Consider the following 14,046-nt stretch of genomic DNA (forward strand, 5'->3'; position numbering starts at 1 on the left):
AAGACATGTGGTGGCTAAGCGTGAGTAGCAGGGGTCTAGGTTACTTCTCTCTCCCACTTCTAGAATCTGTTCTACTAGAACAGTGCGGAAGAGCACCTGGCAGTAGTAAATGGACACTCAGAAAAAGACAAATGTGACAGGAGCCTCTCTTCATTTCCTCTTCTCACGTTTATCTCTCAATTTGTGTGGAATTTTTACCACCATCCCAGCCCTAGCTTTATGAGCAAACGTAGTAGATGGGCCAAAAGTAAAAACAAAACAAAACAAAAACCAAAAAAACAATGTTTTTGATATTTATTTTATACTCTTAAAGAATTATGTCTATCGTATAAATTATTTTAAAAGGGTCAGGCACTGAAGCTTAGCTAGATTTTAAAAAATAAGTATGTGAAACTGATTGATAAAAAATGGTTGTTGGAAGTCGTGGTAAGGGATAGAAATTTAGAAGGAGAGTATTGGAAGAGTTCAGATGGAGATTGGGAAAGTAAGTTAGTTTGCATACTGAAATAAGCATCATTTTAAAAAGTTAAACACAAAAACATAATTCCCTTCTGGAATAGCCTGAAGGTTAATACAGAGAAGGGACCATGTCTACACATCTCTTGTTCAGAGTAAGACAGCTGTTTCCATGCTTCCTTCTCTGCACGTTTGCGCTCCCAGCGTTCTCGGTTTTCAGGGGGCTTGGTGCCAGCCTCAGGCCTCTGATGGCCCTCTGGCCTCCTTGGCTGCACCCGGAAACGCCCTGCAGGTGCTGACTCGGGAAACGCCCTTTGCTCATTTTCTTTCTCTGAACGTCCGTACTTACAGACTCGTGCTTTGCCATCTCCTCGATACAGCCTGATTTGCTAACGTTTTGGAATCTGCCTACAGTGGTGACCCTCCCTCACTATCACCATTACTTGTACCTACTATTTTGGTTGTTTATAAAAGAGCAGATCCACAAAATAAAAGATCAGGATTAGAATTAATTTCTTTTTTTGCAAGATTCTGTTTGGGAAGCAAGATGCTGCTTAAGAATTCTTAAAATTTTTTTAATTGATATATATTGACCTATTGGAAAAATTCATTCTTCCTCCAAATACCATTATTTTAATATTTATATTAAAGTAAACATTGGAGTAAGTTACTGTGTTATAGGAAGGCAGGTAGGTTTGTTAGATGATGTTATAGGATACCCAGTTTTATTAGCAAAATAACACATCTCTATGATTATGTATTGGCTATATTTCAGCAGAGACCCTCAAATTTTATTGAAAGGCTTTTATATATGCTGAAAAAATAGAATGGTAATTTCATGAACTTGTAATCCTGCTTATGAATGGGAGGTAGACAAATAGTAATTTTCAGTTAGTAAAAATTCATGTTTATTGAACAATTTGTTAATTCAGTCAATTTTAAGCTAACTGGCTATTCATATAAATTAAAACCAAGTTAATCATGACAATATCAGGATGAAACATGACTGAGCTTGGCTACTATTAAAATATGATGCTCAGTCGATGTTGACCTACACACTTGGGCTTTTGTGTAAGTCTCACTAGTCTATTCATTGCTATTACTCTGGTCAAGCATTTGAACTCTGGTGATTTTTATTTAAAAAATCAAAACAAGTTTGTTTTATTAGTGATCCAATAGAGAGAACAGTGGTTTTTAGAATTAACTATAATGCTTTCTAAGAAAATTCTGTAGCTCTCAAGGTTGGTTTACATATTAAGCTTTCCAGGTTCGAAGCACTAAGCACGCTGCAGGGTGTAAGAGAAGGTGTTATTTGGGTTACAGGAATGATGAATGCCTGGGATAATGCTGGTTTACTGTCCTTATATGAATGTTAAGTATTCATCCTCTTTAAAACACTTTTCCTAATTTTTATTATGTAAATTCATATCAGCCTCTGTAAGGTATATGAATGTTTGCCTTGATGGATTGTGTTCTGTTATATTAAATAAAGAAAGTGTAGTACTTCATGGGCACTGATTTCTTTTTCCAACTTGGAAAGAAGCATGGCCCGTGCCTTGAGCTTGGAAGCTCAGCCTAGAACGGCTGCAGCTAAACGGAGTGTTGCTCGTCTGCATCTCACAAGCCACGTGTGCACATCCTCTTTCCATGTGCTTCCTTTGCTCCAGAATCTGTGTCAGCAAGGAAATAGCTGAGTGTCCTCCACTTTAGGTTCCACAGAGGGAGGCAGATGCAAAGCCACGTCCAAGTAACACCACAGGAGAATTCCTCCAAGCCATAAAGAGCTTCTAAAATTGACAAATGACTTCGTGTTTTCTGTTACGATTAGGGGACCCAGTGTACCTGAATTTATTTGCAGGTCTACACACATCCAAGATCATTTTTAAATACATATGTAAATAAACAGACAACTGGTAAATAAATAATTAGTATTTCTACCAACCCTCTTAATTGGCAGTCTTGAAATAAAATTGGGATAATGGTATACAGTGTTTCTATGATGTATGATAGTTTTCAAACCTCCTATATTCCTTATTTTAATTCTTAAATCTATAGTGGTGAGAAAATAAATGCTATTTTTGAATGACAATTGAAGAAAATTACATGAAGAGAAGTTGTGTATCACACTATTAGGTCACTTTGAGAAAGGAATTAACTCTTGGAATCTCCTTTTCTAGGTGCTTCTGGGTTGGGATTAGCCAACACGGGACTTCTTGAGGCATGGGAGATTGGTGTGAAATTTTGTTGTTTCTCTGTAGGTCATTTAGTCAGTAGGTGGTGGGCAGGTAGAGAGTGGCAGCACGCGCTTCCTGTACTGCACATCCAGTTCTTCCTGACTGATATCCATGTGGCCAAGCACGGTCCTAGTCTCCTCTACGCTGGCGTCAGTACCTGCCTACTCACTTGTTGGCTCCAGGAGTTTTTCAGTTGATTCTTTGTAGTTTTCCACATGGACAGTCATGTCTTTCTTCCTTTTTAATAGTCATGCCTTTTATTCCTTTTCCTTTTATCTAAGCCTATGTAAATTCACTCTGTGTTGTAGATTTTGTGTCTAGAATTCACTGTTGTTGTTCTGGAGCCCTGATGATGTGGCGGTAAACTGTGAAAGGGGAGTTTCTGTAATCTTACCATTGCATTTGAGGTTGTTAGTTGTCCACCTTTGTGACACTCATAGAGTTTCTCCCACAATGTGGTCCTGTCGTCTGCTCCCTGCACCCACTGCTGCTGCCCGGTGCTGCCTCCATTTCCTTGGAAAGCAATCCCTGCAGACCGCGTGATGCTATCCTTCCTTGAGGAGACGCAGACAGCAGGAGCTCTGACAGAACTCTGTCTCTTTTTCTTTTTCTTTCTAGAACCATAAAGAGTTTTTCTTGGTTTTCTTCCAGGGAAAGCCCAAGAAAGTGTGGAAGCCCTTGGGCTTCAGGCCCCAGGAGTTTTTCATTCAGGTTAGTCCATAAACAGACTCTAGCAATTTACCCAACACGGCATTTGCAGGTTCCCCTTAGCTAGTAGTTCCACTGTTTCAGCTCCAGGTAGGTAGCTCTTGGTGGCTGATTTCTCGGGATGTGTCTTGGGATGTCAACACTGTCCATGACCTTTTAGTTTCTCCAACTTTTGTTCCTGTTGTTAGCACAACAAGGACATTTTCCTCTCTTTCTTTTTTTAGAATTATTTTAAAAATTCATTTTCATTTTATTTTTCCATAATACAGTTCCATAGGTCCTGGGATTTCCCTTTGCTTGTCTCCAACTACCCACCTCCTGGCAACCCCTGCACACTAATTTCCCCTATATTATTTCAATAGTACAGTCCTTCATAAATAATCATAAGTTCATCATTCTGCTATTTAAGTGTATCCTGACACTGCAGGTATGGACAGTGGCAGAATCCAGCATCCTATTGTCAAGACATATTTAACTTTTTTATTGGGAGTACATCTCTGATATGGAAGTAGAGAAGCATACTGCAAGCTACAACACAAAATCAACACAGAAGAAAAATGCAAATTTACAATGCCATGAAGTTAAATAACATGCTACTGCATATGGTAATCTCCATTACACAGGTACTATACATCCCCTTATAAAAAGGCATAAAATAAAATCAACAACAGGAAACAAAAAGGAATTTACAAAGCCATGAAGTTAAATAACATGCTACTGAATGACTAATGCGTTGCTGAAGAAATGAAAAAGAAAATAAAAAACCATCTTGAAGAAAATGATGCTACTGTTTGATCTATGAGTCAGTGAAGAATTCAGTGAGAAAAAAATTGCTTTGAAAAAACGAAAATAATAGTTTGTGGCTAATGCATGTTATGAAAAAACTGTGTGAATTTCAAAATTTATCTTATTTAAATTTATCTTTTCATTTCAGTTTTCGACAATTTGAAGTTCCTTGTTACGTTGTGTGGCATTTTGGTATCTGGCCTGTTTTTGTCCTGTCTTTTCTTCATGATTCAGCGGGTGGCCTGATACTATTTTCTGTTACATTTATTTCTGGTCTGTATTACATTTTGGCCCAGTTAATGAATGAACTGAGATAATATTTCTGGCATTTGAAAAGTGGTCATATATTTAAAATGTGCAAAATGAATATGAAGTAAATATAAAGGGCAAATTGAACTCTACAATGAAATCATCCTTGGTTTTCCTGACAATGCTAGGATCAAGATCAAGCACCATAAAAATGTGCAAGTTAAAAAAGCCAAAAATGGGTCTGCAGCCAAAGCAAGACAGATACTGCGCCAGGTCTACTGAAGATCAACCGTCAGTAATTTTCACTCATTGCCTATCATATCCACTGTCAGTTTGACGCACTGCATGAGTGTCTCACTTGCCTCGTGTGTTCAATATTCATTAACTTTAAGGTTTAGTCTTGCCAAAGTCAAATGACAGTTACAAGATTTTGGATAAGAAAAGTTGAAGAAATAATAGGTTGATCAAGTATTGTATATATACTTTAATATTATTCTTCTAATGAATCCATAATAGAAAAGAAGATAAACAAATTGGAAAGCCAGAGTTCTACATATCCTGTGCATCTTCAAAGCTTTCATGTTTATCAGTACAGTGTTTCTATTAAAGAGCTATTGTAACATTAAATACAGAAACAAGCATATAAGCTTGTTTCATAGTTTATTTACTTCATATGGCCATGTGTTGAACTGTGTGAAGACTGTAAATATAACATTTAATTCTTTCTTCCCAAGCCGTACCTGCTTTCTCTTTATGTTTCAGTGGGGATAGTATTGAACTTAACATTTATTTCAGACTACATTAACAAACAAACCAACAAAAGAGAAAGAAAAAGCCACAACTGCCAAAAATTTTTTACTATTTCTTTTACATTAGGAAACAACGTTACTAACAATCAAGCAGTAAGAATCACATGTCATTTCAGCCCAGGGAGAATGTCACATCTGGAGGGAATGAAAAAAGACAAATACGATTTCTCACTCAATAGTCAACCGCATTGACTTGGATGGCCTGAGTCATCATAATATTCTTGTATATTTGAAATCATGCTCCAAACCTCATTCATAAACCCATTGAAACACATGGTTAAATGCAGCATCAAAATATTATTGTTTATAACATTAAACATCACAATAATGTCTCTTGAAGGTATGATGTTTGTTTTTTCACCTATGGACTTACACCTTTTGAAGAGTTAGAATGTACAAATGTCACCTGAAGGGGGGAGTTACATTTTGTTCATGATTAAGTGGATATTTTCTACTAAATGCAATATTGATTTTACCTGAGATAGCAAATGTCACCCCAATCCAGCGTGAGTGGTGCGCAGTATTAATAGCAGCACTGGGCATCATTTCTCATTTGCAAATTCCAAATTGAAAACAATCCCATGTCAACTGCATTTATGAGCAGATCTCTCAGTGGGCTGTTTTTCAATTTAGGATGCCATCCCTTCCTCCTACTGAGGAAGTGTCAGACAAGGGAGTAACGGCCACTTAGAGAGCTGAGTGACACAAAGTTCGTTCCTGATGACATCTCTCCCCAGAGGCTGCTGCTGAGAACCAGGTTACTTAGTGGAATGGGCTGTTGGAGGGTGCCAGCCTTGGAGTCTTTCTTTGGGTGGGGGTAGAGACACCAAACTCTCTACCCAGCTCTCTGAAATGTAATTCGATTTGATAAACACAAGCACACTAAGCAGCAGGGTAAATAATGTGTTGTTTTTGGGTGAGTTTTGTTAACAGGAAGGAAATGACAAAGCCAAATGGGACTCAAAGGGTATTCATAGAACCAGAGGAGACCAAGTGTGCCTGCTCATGACTTGGCTGGCACCTTCTTTCCTGGAAGGAGGGATCAAATCTTACACTCTTTTGAATTACTGGCCATTAGAAGATGTATTTCATGATTTTAAAATCAAGTTTGAAATGGTATCTATCCCTTCCCTTACAGTCAAGTGTTGCAAAGAGTCTGAGGTACCCACAGTTTATGCATATTTTGCAAATGCTTCATTTGAACATTTGTACCATATGCGATGTTTGTCAAAGAAGAGATGAAGTTTCTTTTTAAAAGGAGTTTTTAAAACAAGTGTGGAATTCAAACAAGAGGTAAGTTGGGGGTTTTCTTAGACCATGCTGTCTAACAAAAAGACTAAATATTTACAGAGTTCAGTGGCAGCTGTGTGAAGCTGCTGCTGCTTCTTGCTGCCTGCACACTGGGTGTCTGGACAAGAGCTGCCTTTCTGTTGCTTTTCACCCAGTTTACTACTAATGTGCACCCTGACTGGCTGAAAAGACATTCTATCCCATTCTTGCTAAAATATTCATTTTAATAATTTCCCATGTAGCTACAACTAGATAAATGTATTTCTTGATTAACTGGAAAATAAAACATTATACTTTTCTTGCACATGACAGAAATAGTGCAGTCATTGCTATTGGGTGGTGGCTTGGATGTCTTGCTTAGAGCGCTTCTTCGATGTCAGCTCTGAGCTAACACACACCTTTGCACTCTGAGGCCACTGTGTCCAGTAAGTAGAACCCTTGCGATTTCCCTAGCTTGACCCTGTTCAAGCTGCCGACTCATGGACTAAAAAAATCCACTTAGAATAAACTGTTTTTAATTCAGTTTTTACATACAATTGATGTGCTCAGCATAGCCACCACTGAGCACTTTCAAGTTTCTGCTGGCTGCATGGAACTCAAATGTCTGTCTCTAGTTTTTCATTGCTTTCTTCACATTAGTGAGTTTTGCTCCATCAACCTCCAGAAGGTCATGTTAACGCAATCCACTGCTTTGACAGTACGGAAGTGTCATTCTGCTGTTAAAGGCATAGGCATCTAAAAGGGAAAATGCTCACAGCAAATCAATCTAAGAAACCAGATAATCTATAAAGACTGAGAAGTATGTTCTGTCGAGTGATAAAGGTGCCGCTTCATGGGATGCAGAACAATGAAGGAAGCCATCGAACACATCTCTCTTTTGATGGTAAATCTGCCCATTTGGTGTCCATTTTCCCAAACCTACTTTAACCATTACGGAGGAGGTAAAGGGACGAAGGAATGACTGTTGTCAAGTGTTTAAGAGCGTGTAGATCGCTTAAAACCTTGGGATAGCTTTTTAATGTGAAATAAAAATGTAGATGTCATTTTCAATATTAATATTCTATGATTCCAAAAAACCAGAATCAACCTAGTAAGAATTCAATTCTGTTACAGAGTCAGTAAAACGTGGAAACATGTTATAACATCCTAGCAACTTTATAGTTAATAAAGGACCTACTTTGAATTTATTTTGAAATGAACAGCTAATAAATGAAGAAATAAGTAACATTTTAAAACTTAGCAGAATATGACTGTAATAATTCTGTTTAATTACATAGTTACATTTCATCCATAACAACAAAAATGTAAGGGAATCATATACTATTATAGGGATCCTAATAAATAAGTTGTATAAAATATCAGTTTAGTTGTCCAAGAATTCAATACAAAGTTGTGTAAAATGGTGGCTTTTTTGAACGTCTTCACCTTTTCATAAGTGATAAAACAGAAATTTTAATACCATACAACTACACGTTATCCTCCCCACAGAGTATCACCTGTAAACTTCTCAGAATTATAAAGAAAACATAATAGATTTATTTCTTAGGGATTAATCTATTGAAAACTATAAATTCAAAAGGGAATTCTCCAGTTATGTGTTTCTACCAAGGGGAAAAAAATCACACAGATTTAAAAATAATTTAATTTCCTAATTTTATTATTGCCTCATTGTTATAATATTTCCTGGTCTGCCAGATATTCACATTTCAGTTCCAGAGACCGCTATTTTTTTGCATTAGATTCCAAAATATTTCAACTAGTATTTCAGTACGGATGTCCCCAAATTATTATTAATCTGGAGTAGATTGTAACTAAACATAAAGTATGCCAGATCATATATTTTTCAACAGAAGCAAGTTTATAATGGGTGTTCAATTTCTTGGCAACATCCTAATGTCCAAAATTAATTTTATCAAAGTGATCATAAACATTATATTTAATCAACTACAAATTACAACCCTTTATCATGTACAGTTTAACTTCACAAACTATATGTGTATATACATGTATAAATTAATTAAATAAACATTTACAGGAAGTGAACATACAACACATAATTTATACATTTGAGAGTCATAGGATGAGAAGTTTATAAGGGAGATAATCCTATGTGGATTTGTACAAAAGGTAAGTTCAGTGTAACAGACAGAGTAGGTCAAAAGCGGCAGACAAATGTGTGAGTGTGTGTGAGTGTGTGTGTGTGTGTGTGTGTGTGAAGGCTGGGTGGAGGGGAAAAGCGGGACCATTGCAGTCCTGAAGGGTTGCTGCCCTCTGCAGTAAGTATGACACCAGCTGCTTCTCTGTGACAAAGCAGACTGGTTTCGTGGGATTGCTTACGCACAGCCTGCTTTAATGACCGCGAGAGAGCATCTTCTCGCTAGAGAGCACACTCCATTGTGGGTCTTCACGAACACGTGGGCCTCCACTGCTCCCCCTCCACGCACCGATGTCGGCAGGAGCCAGCTCGGAGTCTCAGACCACGCAGTAAGACGTGAATCTGATTAGTCAAATGATTTCATAACTGTACTATGTACATTTCTGATTGATGTTTAAGATTAAGTTACTGCATCATTCTGCTTTCTGTTTGCTCAGCTAAGGAAATGGAACAGACACAAAAATTTCTTTTAGATTTCTTTTTTTTGACAGAAATCTTATAGTTAGCTAAAAATTATTTTATTGTCTCAATTTTCTTTGCCTGAATTTGGGTCTTGACAGTTTAAATCCTGGATTATAAACAACTGTTGAGACCGTGAGTCTCTCAAGCGAGTTAAGGCAGGATTCAAGGGCCAGTGTCCACTCAACCACAGAATGAGCGCACCTTGTTTGCTCCATACGATGCGGTACGCTGTCTACAGAAAGTTTCAATTTTGTGCTCTAAATCTAAAATCACCTTAAAGAAAGACTGAGGAAGTAAATTGTGTCAACTATTAAAATTGGCCCCAAATAATGATTAAAAAAATTAAGTTCACTCAGTCTTCAGGCAATCAGAATGTGGGGCTTTGACTTCTCAGAGAAGCAGCATTTAAGAGAAATTAAAATAAAACTTGCTGTGTAAATATGATTATGAAAACGGGCAGTTCTACTACAAATGCATTTCCTTCAAATATTTACAAGATATTAAAATCTCAGGATAAGGGAAAAGCATCTGAAAATTATAAGTGAAATATGGTTTTCTTGAAAGTTATTAGTTTTAACTTAAAATTATGTGAACCACTTTATTTAAATAATTGTCTAATGGCATTTATCATGAAAAACTTGAAACATAAGATATTTCAACATACAAAAACGTCATTTTCAAAATTTTTGTTGAAAAGGAAGCTGTCCAATATTAAAATAAAAAATGTGTCCCTGACTGATCTAACAAGACTGTCACAGATGTTACAAATAATGACACCATAAAGTGCTATCGAGTGCTTAAGATCCCAAACATAATAAACATGAATACAATACGATGTATTATCAGGACTAAAAAGCACAAACATCTACTTAATTGTTTCCCTCTATGACTTTAGGACAAGTTAGTTTAAAATTCTAGCAAAGAAGTGGCTGACAACAGAAGAATAATGAATTTATGTCAATTGTTCACAATATACAATGCTGATCAACAGCCACATTAAGCCTTTCTATGGACAGAGTTGGTAATGAGTTTAGGAAGAGCAAAGATATTTAAAAGTGTATTAGGACAGCTAGGTGTACAAGGGCTTATATATTTCGAAGTCATGTAACATTTCTCAATTCCTGCTCTTACTGGGAGATGACATGACGCTGAGGGTATGTTCCTGGGTCAGGAGCCAAGAACTAGGCAAAAGGTATTCCTAGATGTTTCTTTGCCTTTTATTCAAATTACAGCATCCATGGGCTTCAGTTGCTACTTCCAACCCCACCCCAAGGGAAGCATCAAGACCTTAACTCTACATGAACTTTAATATTGCATTCACAAGTAGTTAGCATTCCACCTGTCTAGAAAAATCACATGAACTGTCCATGAGAGACTACACCTTAGTGCTCCTCTGCTTGCATAACGGTAAAGTGACAACAGGTTTGTGTTCTTCAATAACAAAGGAAGAATTTATGGTAGTTCTACAGAGAAGAAAGATGAACAGTCTTTCAGGCTTGTTTACAGAAAATGCACATGTGAATCTGTTAATCTTGTCTCCATGATTTTGATCCTACCTATGGCACCGCTAACATGCTTCATGATGAAACTCTGATGAGCTTGGCCATACAAAAATGATTTACATGTTTCCAAGAACACATCCTACTCTGGGGATTTTGGTACACTCTCTGTGTTAAAATATTTTCCACTGAACTGAAAGAAGCACATTTATGGCCTGTTGTCTTTTTGTGATAATGTCAAGACATAATAAAACTGATGTCTTCTTTAAATTACACACTTAGGAGAAGGTGATGAGAGTAAAGAAGGCCGAGTGTGACCCAGAATCAGGGTAAGAGGGCTAGGCAACTAGGACCCATGCATTCCTTTGGACACTTCCCTGGGTTCTTCACCACCTTACCTAAACTTCTGTCCACCTGACTGCTCATCATTCATTGGAAACTGGACTCCATACATTTCCTTGCCAACAATTACACACTTCACAATTTCAATGGCTAGAAATTAATGTTATGGTCTCTTGTCATAACTGCTACTGCATATCCAGCGACAAAATGCTACCCATTGTGAGAGGGCTGAGCTTGGGAGCTTGCAGATTTTCGTTAATGATTGATAAAGTCATTTTGCAAATTACAAAGGGTTGATAAACACAAAGGTCAAGGGCCTAATGCTTAGCCAGGCTGGATGAACACTGCCCATTTCTGTGCAGTAACTGTGAAAACTAGAATATAATTTTCTGTATGAGTATCATTTCCTTAGCTTGTTTATACTGTAGGGCTAGCGGTCAACTTTTGTAAACAGTTCACATGATCTAGGGAGCAGGGTATTCATGCTCTGGTACACAGGTTTCTGAGATTCTGGTTAAAGAATGGGGGTAGATATCAACTTCATGGTGTCTGTAAGAGCTCTTATAAAGTTATCACATGCTATAAGTTGGTTCTGTAGCAACCATCATTAGGAATGCAAAGTTGTTTATCGAGCCAATGTTTCTATCTGGGCAGGAGGTTTTCACGGGTGACAATTTGATAGGTGAGAGACGATTTTCAAACATAAATTCCCAGTGAAGGCAGCGAATTATACAAGATACTAGAAACAGGATTCTAGTTACCATCTGGTAAAAAGGGTGAGGTCTGCTTTTGGTGAAAGTTTCACTTTATTTCACATGCTCTATCCAACCACATCTTCCCTAATATAGAAGCAAATATATATTTATTATTTAAATTCAAGTTGCGGCAGTGGCCGGGATCTAGTGATTTTGTAAATATTTGCAATCTGCATAAATAAATTGGTAAGTAAGTGAAAGTTGTTTTCTGCTCCTCTCACCAGAATCGTAAACAGCTGTATCATGTTCACTTTGCAGTTTTCTGCATTTAAAATACATCATGTCTTAGTCATGTGAACATTAATTATGATTGTCAGAAGAAAAAGTTAGGGACAGAAAATGAGCTCCCTCCTGTAACTTCTACAAAGGTGTGCAAGCTCGAGGCTTCCTCTGCTGCTGAAGAGCCTGCAACGCTTGTGCTGGATTCCTTTAGCATCAGTCTCATCCTTCATACGTATGGATTTGGATGGAGCCTCTTTCAGGAGGAGCCAAAAGATGTCTTTGGTTCAAAGCAATTCCTCCCTCCCTATGAAAAAGCCTCATATATATTAAAGATAGAGTACCAACTCTGAAGGGGAGAAATGGTTTGGTAAGGATAGAGGCATCTTCCATAAGTGATGGTGAGTTGAGTACACGTGCACAACCATTCTGGTTGGTCCAGTGGAACTCATCAAGTGCCAGGAGATGGGTACAGTAACTCTCCATCTTTGGTTTTTGTAGATTTATCTGCTTGTCATTTTTGTTATAATAAGCGCTGCCCAAGCCAGGTATCTCAGAGTAACAAGAATTTTCTGTTCTCTTTATTTAGCAGCTTTGACTTTGCTATAATTGCAAATATGCTTAGAGGGGTATGCTAGAATTAAGCTACAAAGATGTACCACGAATTACTGTATATCTTTGTTCTCATTGTAATGAGACAAGGTTAAAGATTTGGAAAGCAAGTTTCTCTCACACCTGTTCTCTTTGAGATTATTTTCAGAATGCACAACTGGCCCAAGGTTACAGGTGAGTTTTGTTGCTCCCTGGTAATGAGAGAACCACATGGTGTTCTTGAAGCAACTTGCTGCAATTGTTTGCCTCCTGCACACAGACACAAGAGCAAACTCATCTAATTAGCAGAATCCCCCTCGGACTCGCTGTCTGTGCTTCCAGCACATTAATAAAGCCAAGATGTGAAGTGGGACCCTTGAGGGCCTTTCACCATAAGTCCACCGTGTAAACATATGGTGCAGAAGCAACAGCTCGGCTGAGGGGCTGGCGAGAAGATCGCTCGGAATGCGGCCCCACCACGAACTGTGCTCACATCGTCTCAGCTGGGAGTTGCTCCGGTCTATCTGACTAGCAGCGTTTCAATGGCCAATGCCATGTGCTGGAAAAGTTTTGGAGTGTTTAACCCCTAAGCTGGCATTCCAAGGAAGCTTGTAAGTTGCAAGGGAGCAGACAGCAGCTTCTCTGCTGTGTCAGCAAAATTCACAGAGCAGGCAGCCTGGGTGATTCTCTTTCTAGGAAGCTTCAGATAATTATTTTTTTTGCAGCCACATTAACTTCTAGGATTAGTGTCTTGTTGTGATTTGATTATATATCTCAGTGGCTCAGGGAGCCTCGGTACCTGTTGTAAGGGCACATTTATGAAGGACGGACCTGGAACTAGTTCAAGTCAGTGTTCATTCATTGTAAGGGATGGTCAGTCTGGATTAAGGCTATACATAGGATGAAAAGAAAGCTTATCCAAGATCAGCACAAAGGGCTTCCCTTCAGCATATTAACTTTGAGAGTTTAAGACACTTTTTCTAGTAAGAAAAAAAGCCACGCATTCACGGGATCATATTCACCATTCCTAAACTACCATGTTTGACTCAAGAGAACCGATTAGGTACATGGCATCCGGTGACTCAGGCAGAAAATCCTGTTTTCCCTTGAGTAAACCTCAGCAGTAAGGACAAACATCTACACTGACCTAAATCAGCCAACTGCCACTCAGTTCTTCACTTTTCTTCAAGTATTACGAGTGTGTTCTTAGTGCCAGGGATGAAAAAACCCAGCTTCTCTTATAATCCCCCCAAAACCAGAGTCCAGTAAAAGTAAAACATGTTCTGGTCCAATAAGGAGTTGCGAGTCTAGGATGGCTCTCCGAGAGTGACATCTGTGACATTTTAAATCTAAACATCAACAATCCCCTGCCCATCTCACTGAGTTCTTTCTAAGCATACTTTACTTCTGTCTTAAGCAGCTCCTCACTGGGAGTCTCTCGCTTCCCAATGGTGAGTGGAAGCTGATCGGTGTCCACATGGCACCTTCCTT

This window comes from Ochotona princeps, chromosome 18 (genome assembly GCF_030435755.1).
Source record: "Ochotona princeps isolate mOchPri1 chromosome 18, mOchPri1.hap1, whole genome shotgun sequence".
Lineage (NCBI taxonomy): Eukaryota > Metazoa > Chordata > Mammalia > Lagomorpha > Ochotonidae > Ochotona > Ochotona princeps.